At 40.9% G+C, this 13,323-nt stretch overlaps 1 pseudogene; it reads right to left on the reverse strand.

Annotated features, from left to right (window-relative positions):
• Positions 1-4,163: 4,163 nt before the first annotated feature.
• LOC114032714 lies at positions 4,164-6,433 on the reverse strand (annotated as a pseudogene).
• Positions 6,434-13,323: the final 6,890 nt, after the last annotated feature.

Below are 13,323 nucleotides of genomic sequence, written 5' to 3' on the forward strand. Positions count from 1 at the left end.
TTTCTTTCTTTCTTTCTTTCTTTCTTTCTTTCTTTCTTTCTTTCTTTCTTTCTTTCTCTTTTTTTTTTCTTTCTCATTCTTTGTTTTTTTTAATGTATTTACAGAGTTTATCAGTTCTTTCTCTGGAGGGAGACAGCATTTTTTTCATCATGAGTCATTTGGAATTGTCTTGGATCATTACATTGATCAGAGTAACAAAGTCTCACATCCCTTCATTTTTTTTTTTGGAATAATAGATTCATACTCATGCCCTCTGTCTATGTAGACTTTTTCTAACTGCTCCAATAATGATAAAGTTCTTAGGGGTTAGATGCATCATCTTCCATATAGGATTGTAAATAATTTCATTTTACTGAGTCTCTTATGATTACTCTTTCATGTTTGCCTTTTTATGCTCCTTTTGAGTCTTGTGTTGGAATTTCAGATTTTCTATTCAGCTGTTTATTTTTTTATAAGAAATGCTTAAAAGTCCTCTATTTCATTAAATATCCCTTTCCCCCCTGAAGGAAAATACTCAATTTTTCTGGGTAGGTTATTCTTGGTTGTAATCCTAGCTCCTTTGCCTTCCAGAACATAATATCCCAAGCTCTTTGCTCCTTTAATGTGGAAGTTGCTAGATCTTGTGTGGTCCTGATTATGGCTCCATGATATTTGAATTGTTTCTTTCTGGCTGCTTGCGATATTTTTTCCTTGACCTGGAATTTGGCTCTAATATAACTTGGAGTTTTCATTTTGGGATCTCTTTCATGAGGTGGTCTGCAGATTCTTTCAGTTTCTATTCTTACCCTCTGGATTCAAGATAATTGGGGGCAGTTCCCCTTTATAATTTCTTGAAATATGATGTCTAGGCTCTTTTTTAAATTATGGCTTTCAGGTAGTCCAATAATTCTTAAATTCTCTCTCCTTGATCTATTTTCTGGGTCAGTTGTTTTTCAAAGGAAATTTTTCACATTTTCTTCTATTTTTAAATTCTTTTGACTTTGTTTTATTGTTTCTTGATGTCTCATGACGTCAATAGCTTCCATTTGCCCAATTCTAATTTTTTAAAATTAATTTATTTTGAATTATCAACAATCACTTCCATAAGCTTTTGAGTTTTAAATTTTTCTCCCCCTCCCTCTCCACTTCCCTCCCCTACACAGCACGCAATCTGATATAGGCTTTACATATGCATTCCTATTAAACATATTTTCACATTAGTGATGTTGTAAGTAAGAATTAGAACTAATAAGAGGAACCACCAGAATGAGGAAACAAAACACAACAGAAGAAAAAAAATAGCAAACAGTATGCTTTGATCTGCATTCAAACTCCATAGAGTTCTTTCTTCTTTGTGGATAGCATTTTCCATCATGAGGCCTTTGAAGATTTCTTAGATCCTTGTATTGCTGAGAAGGGATAAACTTAAGTTTATCAATATTAGTCATTGCACAATGTGGCTGTTATTGTGTACAACATTCTCCTGGTTCTGCTCACTTCACTCAGCATCAGTCCATACAAGTCTTTCCAGGTTTTTTTAAAGTCTACCTGCTCATCATTTCTTATAGCACAATAGTATTCCATTACATTCATATACCACAACTTGTTCAGCCATTCCCCAATTGAATTGGCATCCTCTCAATTTCCAATTCTTTGCCATCACAAAAAGAGCTGCTATAAATATTTTTGTACATGTGGGTCCTCCAATTCTAATTCTTAAAGAGTTCTTTTCTTCAGTGAGATTTTGTATCTCTTTTCCCATTCGGCTAATTCTGCTTTTTAAGGACTCCTTTTCTTCAGTGAATTTTTGTGCCTCTTTTGCCATTGTCAATTCTGTTTTTTAAGATGTTATTTTCTTCAGTATTTTTTGTGTGCCTCTTTTACCAAGCTGTTAATTCTCTTTTCATAATTTTCTGCACCACTCTCATTTCTTTCCCTAATTTTTCCTCTACCACTCTTATCTTTTTCTTTAATGCTTCCAGGAGTTTCTTGTTGGGCCAGCATTTTTCCTTTGAGGTTTTGTTCGTAGTTGTTTTCTTTTTGCTGTCTTCTTCTGAGCTTATGTTTTGGTCTTCCCTGCCACCATAGTAGCTTTTTATGGTCAAGTTCTTTTTTTGTTGTTTGCTTATTTTTCCAGCATATTTCTTGACTTTGAACTTGATGTTAAAGTTGGGCTCTGCTTCCCTGGGGGGGGAGCTGTGAGGGACTGTCTATGTTGGCAACTACCAGGTGGGCGCTGTGGCAAGATTAGGGTAAGATCTGGGTATTTTGGAAGTCAAGGCAGGGGCTGTGGTAGGCGGAGTCGTAGTGAACTGGGATGGGCTGAGTACGGAGAAGCCCTGAGGCAGTGGGCAGTGCTATGTGAGATAAGCTGGGTGCAAGGAAGTAGCCAGAGCTTGTGCTCCTGAGGCAAGGGGCGGTGCCACATGGGAGTGGGACGGCAGAGGACTGAGTTCCTTTGCTTAGTCCCCTCCCTATATGCAACGTCAACCCCAGACGCCTCCTTCCTGTGACCTTCCTGACTTCCTGGGTCCCATTGTGTAGCACTAATCCCAGACGCCTCCCTCCTGTATCCGGTCCTAGCCTCCTACGTCACTCCCTCTCCCTTGGTGTGCTAAACTCAGACAGCCCTTCTGGTATCTGACCCTACTATCATTGGCTAGTAAGCGGGCTGGGGAGGAGGGGCTAAGTAGGTACTTAAGGAACAAGCGTGGTCAGATCACGTGCTCTCTTGGCTCCTGCTCTGTTGCTCTGGCCTTCCTGCTTGGCCTTGCTGTGATGGCCTCTGAATAAAGCTCTGGTGTTGGCGCCTCCCGATGGCTCGTCTCTGTGTGTTTATCCGGGTGAGGACTGAAGACTGATGAGTGAGTATGACTCTGGCAGCCTGCTCCTTATAGGAGGAGTGTTTGGTGCAGTCGGCATAAGGTCGGCGCGGCCAGTACAGGGGGCAGTGGGAAAGCACTGTCGCAAGTTTCAGGCTTTTCTGCACTGCTGTTTTCAGAGCTAGTCCTGGGGGTCTGCAAGTTTTTCAGTGCTTTTAAGGTGGTGTGATGTGAGGAAAGGTGTGGTCTCTGTTCTCCTGGTCTGTACTCTGGTCTATTCCTGAGAAGGACCCCTGCTCCCCTGAAGCTACAAGCACTAGGGCTCCTCTTGGCCCTGGAATGGAACTATGAGGGAACTCGACAAGCAGCAGCACCACCAGTAGCAGCAGCAGCACCAGTACCAGCAGTGGGCCTTAGAGATGGCTGCAACAGTGGTGGTGGTGGCTATGGCAGCAGCTTCAGGAGCTCTCAACCCAGAGACAGTAAAGGGGTCAGACAACTAGTCAGAAATAAATCCAGTGGGCAGCTAGGTGGTGCAGTGGATAGAGCACCGGCCCTGGAGTCAGGAGGACCTGAGTTCAAATCCAGCCTCAGACACTAGCTGTGTGGCCCTGGGCAGGTCACTTAACCCCAACTGCCTAGAAGTTTAAAAAAAAAAAAAAAAGAAATTCCAGGGGGCAGCTAGGTGGCGCAGTGGATAGAGCACCAGCCCTGGAGTCAGGAGGACCTGAGTTCAAATATGGCCTCAGGCACTTGACACTAGCTGTGTGACACTGGGCAAGTCACTTAACCCTATTGTTTAGCCAAAAAAATAAAAAAGGAAGAAATAAATTCCAAGGAACCCTTTGCTGGCACTGGGAGCAGCAGGCACTGATTGGCAACTCTATTTCTCATACACAGTTCTGGGCCAAAGTTCCAGGGTTAAGAGGAATGCTTGTGGTTGGTCACAAGGGAGCAGGGGCCCTGATCACAGGTCATTTCAATGTAGATGCAATTATTAGGTTATCGGTTTTTGCTTTATATCCTTTAAGATACATTAAAAAAAAAAAAAACATATCGACTACAAACGTGAAGGGGAAAAAAAAGCATGCTGCCCAAACAGATTTTCACATTTCAGCAATATTTCACCCATTCATTTAGTAAAGTTTTAACAAACGTCATAATAACATGAACTTGAAATATCTATAGGCATTTTCATTGATGCTCAGCTCATGATGTGGCATTGGTGATGTTGTAAACAGCCGAAAAACAAGGGCTGCCATGTGGCTAACTACAGAGGCACAAGCCTGCTTCTTCCCACAGGAACACACCAACTAGTGACAGTTAGGATCTTCTGGACACGCACCTGCAGGGCAGCTGGCATCATGGCCCCACATAGCCGTATTCATCTGCTGATGCCTGGCTGTTTGTCTATCAGAACATCAATGCACTTCTTAATCATGCTAATGCTTGGATTAAGCCAAGCTCTTGACTGACTAATGACCTCCTGAATAAGAGCATTGTGCAGCAACACTTTTCCAGCTGTCACGAGGAGGAGTATAGCAGCTTGGAGGTACATTTTCTTGCCTTTATCTACAGCACTTCTGATATGCTCCATTCCCTGTGGTGGGTCTTTTTGCGTCGATGTGGTAATTTTAAATTTTGTTCTTTTACTGATGAAGTTCATATTTAATGAAAAAGTAGAGTCTGCATCTGTATCTTCCTTTTCTGAATCATGGTTAATTATTTTCACTTCAAGTAATGATTTGATAGTTTTGTCAATTCATCTATGTGATGTCATGTAGCTCTTTGAAACTGATGGCTTCATTATTATTAAAAGCAAGTAGCCTTGGGAGGGGGGAAAATTTAGAATTCAAAATCTTATAAAAGTGAATGTTGAAAACGAAAAATAAATAAATAATTTAAAAAAAATTTTAAAAATTAAAAAAGCAAGTAATACTGTCATGTGGTATATTGTCTCTATGGCCACATAGGGTTTGGACAAATAATTCATTTTAATTTCACCTGTACAAAAATAATATAACCATGTAAACTTCCTTCCCCTGAAATGCTGACTGTAAAATAATTCAAACATCTGTACACTTTTTTCCCGTTTCTGAGGGATGGCAAATGTAGAAGAAGCAGCCCGAGTAGCCTATAGGACATAGATTTGAAAACTAATTCCCAAATCGATTACAGTGTCCTGATTTTTTATAAAACTGTTGAATTTGTTGTTGAGATCAGCACTAATATTCATGTCTGCATACATTCGATGGAGTTTGCTTGTAAACTCATATCCACAGGCTTACTTTAATTTCTTAATAGATCAAGGCTTCTTCAGAATTCATAGACACACATAAGCCGTGAATGAAATGTTTGGCCAACATTCTACCGTAAAACTTTTGAAAAACATCTTATCGTCAATATATTTGAAAAAAATAATGAAGTTAGTGAGCTTGTCCTTCACATTTTCAGTCATTCCTTTTTTTTTTAGCAAGTCGTCGTAGAAGTTGGTCAGTAGCTCAGGTGCTTTGCAAATAGATTTGGGTTCTTTATAGTTTACTCCAGATGTCAGAGTCTTATCCAGAGCATTCATGAAGTGTTGATCACCATTCAAAATAGTATTGATAAGTTGGGCAAATTTACCACACATCTCCAAAACTGACTCCTTAGATTGAGTTGGCAATATTTTCCTGAGAAAGATTACCCATTGCTTGCTCTAAGACCCTCATAATGAGTATGGTTCTTGAATCATATGAGGTAAACCACTCAACACAGCGTGAAGAAAGGTGTACATATTTGCCATGTCCCTTCTTTTCTTTTGTTGGATAATATTGTGACATTCTGCATGTAGAAACTGTAAGTGGTCTACGACCCTTCGCTGCTGACATTCGTGAATCACTTTACTCTAAGAACTTGGATGTAAATGTTTTCTACATCACATTTCTTCATCTTCTAATCTACCTAAGACCTTTTCCATATATTGTGAACAGTTTGATTCTTGTAACAAATTTGAAGCCTCTTGTTTCTAATACTCCCCTATTTCAGGAAGAAAAGACAACTCAAGAATTTCCTGATAAAACTTGAAAGGGAATTTTTTTCTTACACTCTTCAACATGAACAAAGGAGTTAATAACCAACCCCATGGATTACTCTTTGGTTTGGTTCTTCCCCACAGCGCTCATTTTTATTTCTCGAAGGAACCTTTGTATAAGGATTGCCCAATGTGGCTCAATCATCAACTTTCTCCACATATCCAATGCTAGCTCTCCTATTTCCATAAGTAGTTCATTCATTTTTGCACTAACATAACCATACTGAACGTCAGCTTCCGTCAGTTTATTCTTCTTAATAAATTATGTGTTGAGATACTTGTATAAACAGTCCATATAATCTGCCCCCTTGCTACATTCTTCCCAATACCTATGATACATAACCAATATTTATTCTTCAAACTCCAGAACTCTCTTGTGCAAATGGAGTACATGATTTAAAAAAAAAATTGTAGACTCTGTGTGATCTTTCACTAAGAGGTTCAGGATAGGCCACACAAAATCATTCCAAGTAGTTCTTTCAACATAATCCAATATGGTTGCCTTTAAGAGTTTGTTTCATATTGCATCAAAATCCACTATTCTTGGTTTCAGGGACATTGTAGGAGTTTAGTGTTGAAACCTGTGTGGAGAGGTTTGAGAGGAGTGGAAGGTCAAACCAGGCCAGGGCTATTAGCTGGGACCCCTCCTGACGGTGCTGCCATGACTACACTGCCTTGGAGGTCCAGGCCCCATTGGGGAAGGGGTAGGGCAGATGGAGAGGGGACCTCAGAGAAGGGGAGTACCAGCAACAGGGGAGGAGGCAAAGGCAGAGAGCCAGGGCCTGCTGGGGTGCCTGTGCACACCCTCTAAGCTGTCTTTGGCTGGAAAAACATCTCACTCCGACCTTTAGTTGGCTCTGCTACTCCAAAATTTTATTTGAGGAGTTATTTTAAAGTTGTTTGTGGGAACGTTGAGAGAATTCAGCTGGGTTACTGCCTGTGTTCTGCCATCTTGGTTTCACCACAGCCCTTTCTTGTTCTTCCCCATTTGCTTTTCAGGATCTTCATCTAGATCATACCCACTAACCCTGGGTATCCCCTCTTTAATTTCTCACAGAAGTTCCCAAACTTATTTGGTCTACCATCCCCTTTTCAAAAAATCACTCAGCACCCCCCTGAAAATTGGCTTTCTTTAACCCATTAATGGTTTTTTTGAAATTTGCATCATTTCAAAAAATATAAAATATTTTTAAAAAAATGATGCATCTCAAATTTAATAATTTATTGTAAATTTATGGGATTTTTCCTGCATTGAAATTTTGATGACGCAATATTGCATCGCGTAACTCCATAGTGGGCCTGCGTAACCTGCAATTCGCCAAAGGTCACAGGTTGTGCAGGTCTACCATACAGTATCATCTTGTAAGCAAGTCATTACGTGCACATATTCCTGCCGATGCATGCTGGACTTTCTGACAACATGCAACATGCTCGCCTGCCAACCCTTGCTTCTTAAGACCTATTGGTTGACTTGACCACTGATGGGTTATAATTTGCATTTTGTGTGTTTGTTTGGAAAATAATGTAATCACTATGACTTTAACTCTGTTTCACAACAGATGAAACATGTACAAACAGTTTTCAAAATTTTCTTCTCTTCTTTCCTTATGCTTCCACTGCCCCCTTATTTTTATTCAATGCCCCACAACTGCACCTGAGGCTACTATTGCCTCCCCATCCTTCCAGCACCTCCCAGGGGGCAGCATCGCCCACTTTGGAAACCTGTGCTTACTAATTCACTTAGTGATCTCATTAGCTCCCTTGGGTTCAATTAACATCTCTATACAGATGATTCTCACATCTATTAGTCTACCCCAACCTCTCTCCTGACGTCCAGTCTCACATCTTCAACTTCCTGTTGGACATCTCAAACTAGATGTACAGTAGACAGATTCCTCTCAACAAACACGTTCTAGAATGAGCTCATCTTTCCCCTCCCTCCCCTCCTTCTAACTTCCCTATTACTGTTAAGGGTAGAACTATCCTCTCAGTTGCCCCTAGGCCTGCAACCTAGATGTCACCCTCCCTCATGCTCTTTCACCACTATACCCAGTCAGTTCCTAAATCCGATCATTCCTACCTTCAAAATATTTCTTCTATAGACCCCTTTCTCTCATCTGATACTACCACCACGCTAGTGCAGACCCTCATCATTTCCCTCCTGGAATATTGCAGTAGTCTCCTGGTTGTTTTCCCTGATTCAAGTCCCTCCCCCATCCTCCACTCAGGTGTCAGATTGATTTTCCCAAAATATACATCTGATCATGTCACTTCCCTATTCAGTAAACTCCATTGCAATTCTATCACCTCTATGGTCAACTATAAAATCCTCTTTAGTTTTTGTCTTTTTTAGGCAATAGGGGTTGAGTGACTTGCCCAGGGTCACATTCCTAGTAAATGTCTGAAGTTGGATTTGAACTCAGGTCTTCCTAACTCAAGGACCCATACTCTATCCATTGTACCACCTTGCCACCCCCTCTGTATGGCTTTTAAAGCTCTTCACAAAATACACCATCTCATCTGCGCATTTTCACTGGGAGTCCCCTATGCCTGGAATTCTTTTCCTCCTCATCTCCACCTCCGCCTTCTATATTCTAAGTCCTAGCTTAACTCGCAGCCTTTTCATATCTCCTTTGATGCTGGTGCCTTTACTTTAAGATTATGTTCAGTTTATCTTGCATATGGCTTATTCATACACAGTTGTTTGCACATTGTTTCCCCCATTAGATTCCATGGTCTTTGATTGCTTTGTTTTAATTTGCCTTTCTTTGCACCCCCAGCACTTAGCATAGTGCCTGCTGTCTGGGTGGCATTTCATAAGAATGTGTTGATTGGCACAGGCTCTAACAAAAGGTCTCTGTGGAAAAGGCTAGATAATCATCTTTCACCCTCCTCTTATCTTGGTTCCTTCCACGATCTTAGAATTTAGAGCTGGTAGGGCTGGTAACCCAATCCTTTCTCTTTTTGTTAAGTTTCATTGATTCCTTTTGTTTCAGTTTTTGTTTTTTCTACCAAGTAGTAATTTCCTGATATCCTCTACTCACCTATTGAGCCTTTCTCCTAACAAAGAAAAACAGTTTAAGCAAAACCAAAGAAAAAAAAAAACAATTAGAGCTATCCAAAATGCGAATGGACGCCCCTGGAGGTCCTGGTTTCCTCCTTCCTGGAGGTCTTCTGACCAAGGTTGGATGCTAACTACTCTTCAGGTATGTTGCAGAGGGGCTCTTTTGTTGAGTTATGAAGTAGATGCCCTCACAAGTCCCTTCTGTCTCTGTGATAATGCACCAAACTGTTGTGGCTGACAATGTATACAATGTTTTACCCCACTCTGTTGCCCACCCCTCACTTATTCTCAAAACCCATTCATTTTTTTTACAGATCAGGAAATTGAGGCTCCAAGAATTTAAGTGAGTTGCTGGAGGTCATACAACTAGATAGTAGCTAGATGGGATTTGAAGAGATCCCGGACCCCAAATGCAGCACCCCACTTTTCACTGGTGGGGGATCATAACGATCACAACGATCATAAAAATCAGAGATTCTCAGTGATGGAAGATACCTCGGCAGCGGCTTGATAGGAATACTCTCTATGATGTCCCTGATACCCGGGCATCCAGTCTCTACCTGAAGACCTCTAGGAAAGGAGAACCACTGCCAAGGTGGCCCATTTCACTTGCCCAGATCTAACTGTTAGGAAGCTGTACCTTCTGTTTCACCTAAGCCGGCTTCTCTCAGGCTTCTAATCAATCAACCAGTCAATCAATCCACATTTACTCTGTGCTGCCTTTAGGACCAGTTTCCATGCTTCCCTTTCCTCCAGCCACCAGCCCTTCAAAGCCTTGTGCTAAAGGGATCATCATTCACAGGACATCAGGAATTCAGAGTTGGGAGGGACCTTTTGTTGTTCAGTCGTTCACAGTTGCGTCAGACTAGTCATGACCCCAGCTGGGGTTTTCTTGGCAGAGATACTGGAGTGCTTTGCCATTTCCTTCTCCAGCTCATTTTACAGATGAGGAAACTGAGGCAAGCAGGGTTAAGTGACTTGCCCAGAGTCACACAGCTAGTCAGTGTCTGAGGCCAGATTTGAATTCAGGAAGAGTCTTCTTGATTCCCAGTCCACCATTCTATCCACCTAGCTGCCCTGTGCAGGACCTTAGAGATCATCTAATCCAGTGTCCTCATTTTACAAAGGAGGAAACTGAGGCTCTCAAGAGGTTAAAATGAAGGCCTGGGTAGAATTCTGGGATAAGCTCAGTCAGGGCATTGGGGATATTTTTGAGTGGAGAGGTCTCAGAAAGAGGAGACACTTGGCAGAAGAACCTAAGATGCCAAGATCCTTCCTGCAACATTAGTTTCATCCCCCTCAGGCTCACTGCTGGCCTTCTGAAGTGCTAAACCAGGGGTGGGGAATCTGCAGCCTCGAGGCCACATGTGGTCCTCTAGGTCCTCAAGGGCAGCCCTTTGACTGAATCCAAACTTCACAGAATAAATCCCGTTAATTAAAGGATTTGTTCTATAAAACTTGGACTCAGTCAAAAAGTCTGCACCCAAGGACCTAGAAGGCCCCAATGTGGCCTCAGGTCGCAGGTTCCCCACCCCTGTAAAACTTTCTCCTGAGCTCTGCACCTTAGAAAGCCTTCTCCAGAAAGTGATTGCCACTGTGCTCCGTTGTGGTCCCCATTCAGCTCACTATATCACCTATCTCCACTCTCCTCCCAGGATTGCTCATTTGTGCCAGTGAACCCTCTATGGTCCCTGCCCTTCATATGTCCTGCTTCATGAAGTCTCAGCACAGGGAAGCAGCTGTCTCCATCCCAATTACTCTTCTTTCCCTGTCTGTCCTCACTTTCAAAAGTCTCTGCCATCCCATGTACCACATCATTTCTCCTGGGCTTGCCCTCAGCCCAGATGAACCCCCTATGGCTGTGTTACCAGCCCAGGTAGGATTATGCTTCTAAAGACAAGGCCTATGGATTATTGGGGTTGAATTATTCTAATTGCAGGCAGCTAAGTGGCAAAGTGGATAGAACTCCTGGCCTGGAGTCAGGAAGACTCATCTTCCTGAGTTCAAATCTGACCTCAGACACTTACTAAGCTGTGTGACCCTGGGCAAGTCACTTAACCTTGTTTCCCTCAGTTTCCTCATCTGTAAAATGAGCTAAAGAAGGAAATAGAACTCTAGTATCTTTGCCAAGAAAACCCCAAATGGGGTCACAAAGAGTCAGACACAACTGAAATGACTGAACAACAATTCTAATTGCAAGGTGATAGGAACTGTCCCTTAATTTAACTGTGTTCCCTATTCATCCCTCTCTGTGTTGAGAGATGGAGTCTCATAGGTTATAGAACATGAAGACTCCAGAATATCTTAACTGAAAGGGACCTTGGAACACAGGATGTCACAGATAGAAGGAACCTTAGAACACAGAATGGCAGAGCTGGGAGGTACTTAGAAATCACCTAGTCCAGGGGTTCTTACCCTTTTGTGTGTTGTGGACCCCTATGACAGTCAGTCTGGTGAAACGTACGAACTCCTTCTCAAAATCATATATATATATATATATATATATATATAATACACACACACACACACACACACACACACACACACATATATATATATATTTTTTAGGCAATTGGGCTTAAGTGACTTACCCAGGGTCACACAGCTAGTAAGTGTCAAGTGTTTGGTCTGAGGCCAGATTTGAACTCAGGTCCTCATGACTTTAGGTCCAGTGTCAAATTGTTCTTCCTAAAGGGCACACCTGACCATCATCATTCCCCTATTTCATCAAATTTAAAATTCTCTATTTGACTTTTAAAGCCCTTTATAACTTGGTCCCCTCCTACCTTTCTAATCTTCCTATCCCTTATACTCCACCTCACATACTCTGATCCATTTCTTGCTAACTGTAATTATTTATTTATCTAATATTTCTTTAAAAAATGAATTTGTATATCAAATACCCTGTTTGCTTCTGCTTTATTTTGAAAGAAATCCTCCCTTTAAAAAAATCCATATTTTTTTCCAATGGTGTTTGAGCATAGCTTTGTAGAATGTATTATTTTGGGGTTCTTTTCAGAATTTCATATTTTAGAATTTCCTTCTATTTCTCATAAATAGGGAGTAGTCTTGAGTAATTTGGACTTTTTCTTATTATATGATGCTCTTTCTTCTGGTTACCTGCAATATATTTTACTTAAAACAAGAGTTCCTTGGTTTGATCATGATGTTTCTTAGTGAGTTAAATCTGAGGTATCTCTCTGTCAGTTGTCTATAGATTCGTTCATCTCACTTTTGCTTTTTGTTTCCAATATATCTGGGCAATTTTCCTGAATGACTTTTTGAATTACAGCCTTTAGGCTTTTTGTTTCATTGTGTTTTTCTGGGAGGCTTACCCTTTGACAGTCTCTTCATAAGACAGTTTGCTAATTTGGAACTATGCCCAAAGGGCTATAAAATTGTGCGCGCTCTTTGACCCAGCAATACCACTTCTAGGTCTTTATCCCAAAGAGATCATGAAAACAGGAAAAGGACCCACATGTATAAAAATATTTATAGCAGTTCTTCTTGTGGTGGCAAAGAATTGGAAATTCAGGGTATGCTCATCAATTGGGGAGTGGTTGAATAAATTGTGGTTTATGAATATAATGGAATACTATTGTACTGAGAGAAATGATGAGCAGGTGGACTTCAGAAAAACCTGGAAAGACTTACATGAACTGATGCTGAGTGAAGTGAGCAGAACCAGGAGAACATTGTCCACAATAACAGCCACATTGGATGATGACTGACTTTGATAGACTTGACTCTTCACAGCAATGCAAGAATCTAAGACAATTCCAAAAGACTCATGATGGAAATTGCTATCCACATCCAGAGAAAGAACTATGGAGTCTGAATGCAAATGGAAGCATACTATTTGCTCTCCTTTTCCTTTATTGTTTTGTTTTATTGCTTCATTCTTATGGTTCCTCCCATTAGTTCTAATTGTTCTTTACATCATGACTAATGGAAAAATATGCTTAATACGAATGTATAAGTACAGCCTATATTAGATTGCATGTGCTGTCGTGGGGGGGGCTCGGGAAGAGTGGGAGTGGTGAAAATGTAAAACTCAAAATCTTATGGAAGTGAATGTTGAAAACTAAAAATAAATGAATTAATTATAAAGAAGACAGTTTGCTAACCTTGCATTCCTTGCCTAAATATAGCCGACCAAGCCAGTTATCTGTTACTTAGGAACTTCTTGGTACCTAGGTAGGTCAATCAATGGTTAAACATGGAGCCACTTTTGTCAGATAGGGCCTAACAATAGGTCAACCCTATCTTCATATAATATCCTATCTTCAAGTGCAGTTCCTTGGCTTGTAGAGCTGATATATGTTTTTCTCTTTTGTCATCTAAAAAATCATTCAATTAGTTTTTCTTTTAACTACAATTATGTT

Source organism: Vombatus ursinus, unplaced genomic scaffold (genome assembly GCF_900497805.2).
Source record: "Vombatus ursinus unplaced genomic scaffold, bare-nosed wombat genome assembly UNPS02005659.1, whole genome shotgun sequence".
In the NCBI taxonomy this organism is placed as follows: domain Eukaryota; kingdom Metazoa; phylum Chordata; class Mammalia; order Diprotodontia; family Vombatidae; genus Vombatus; species Vombatus ursinus.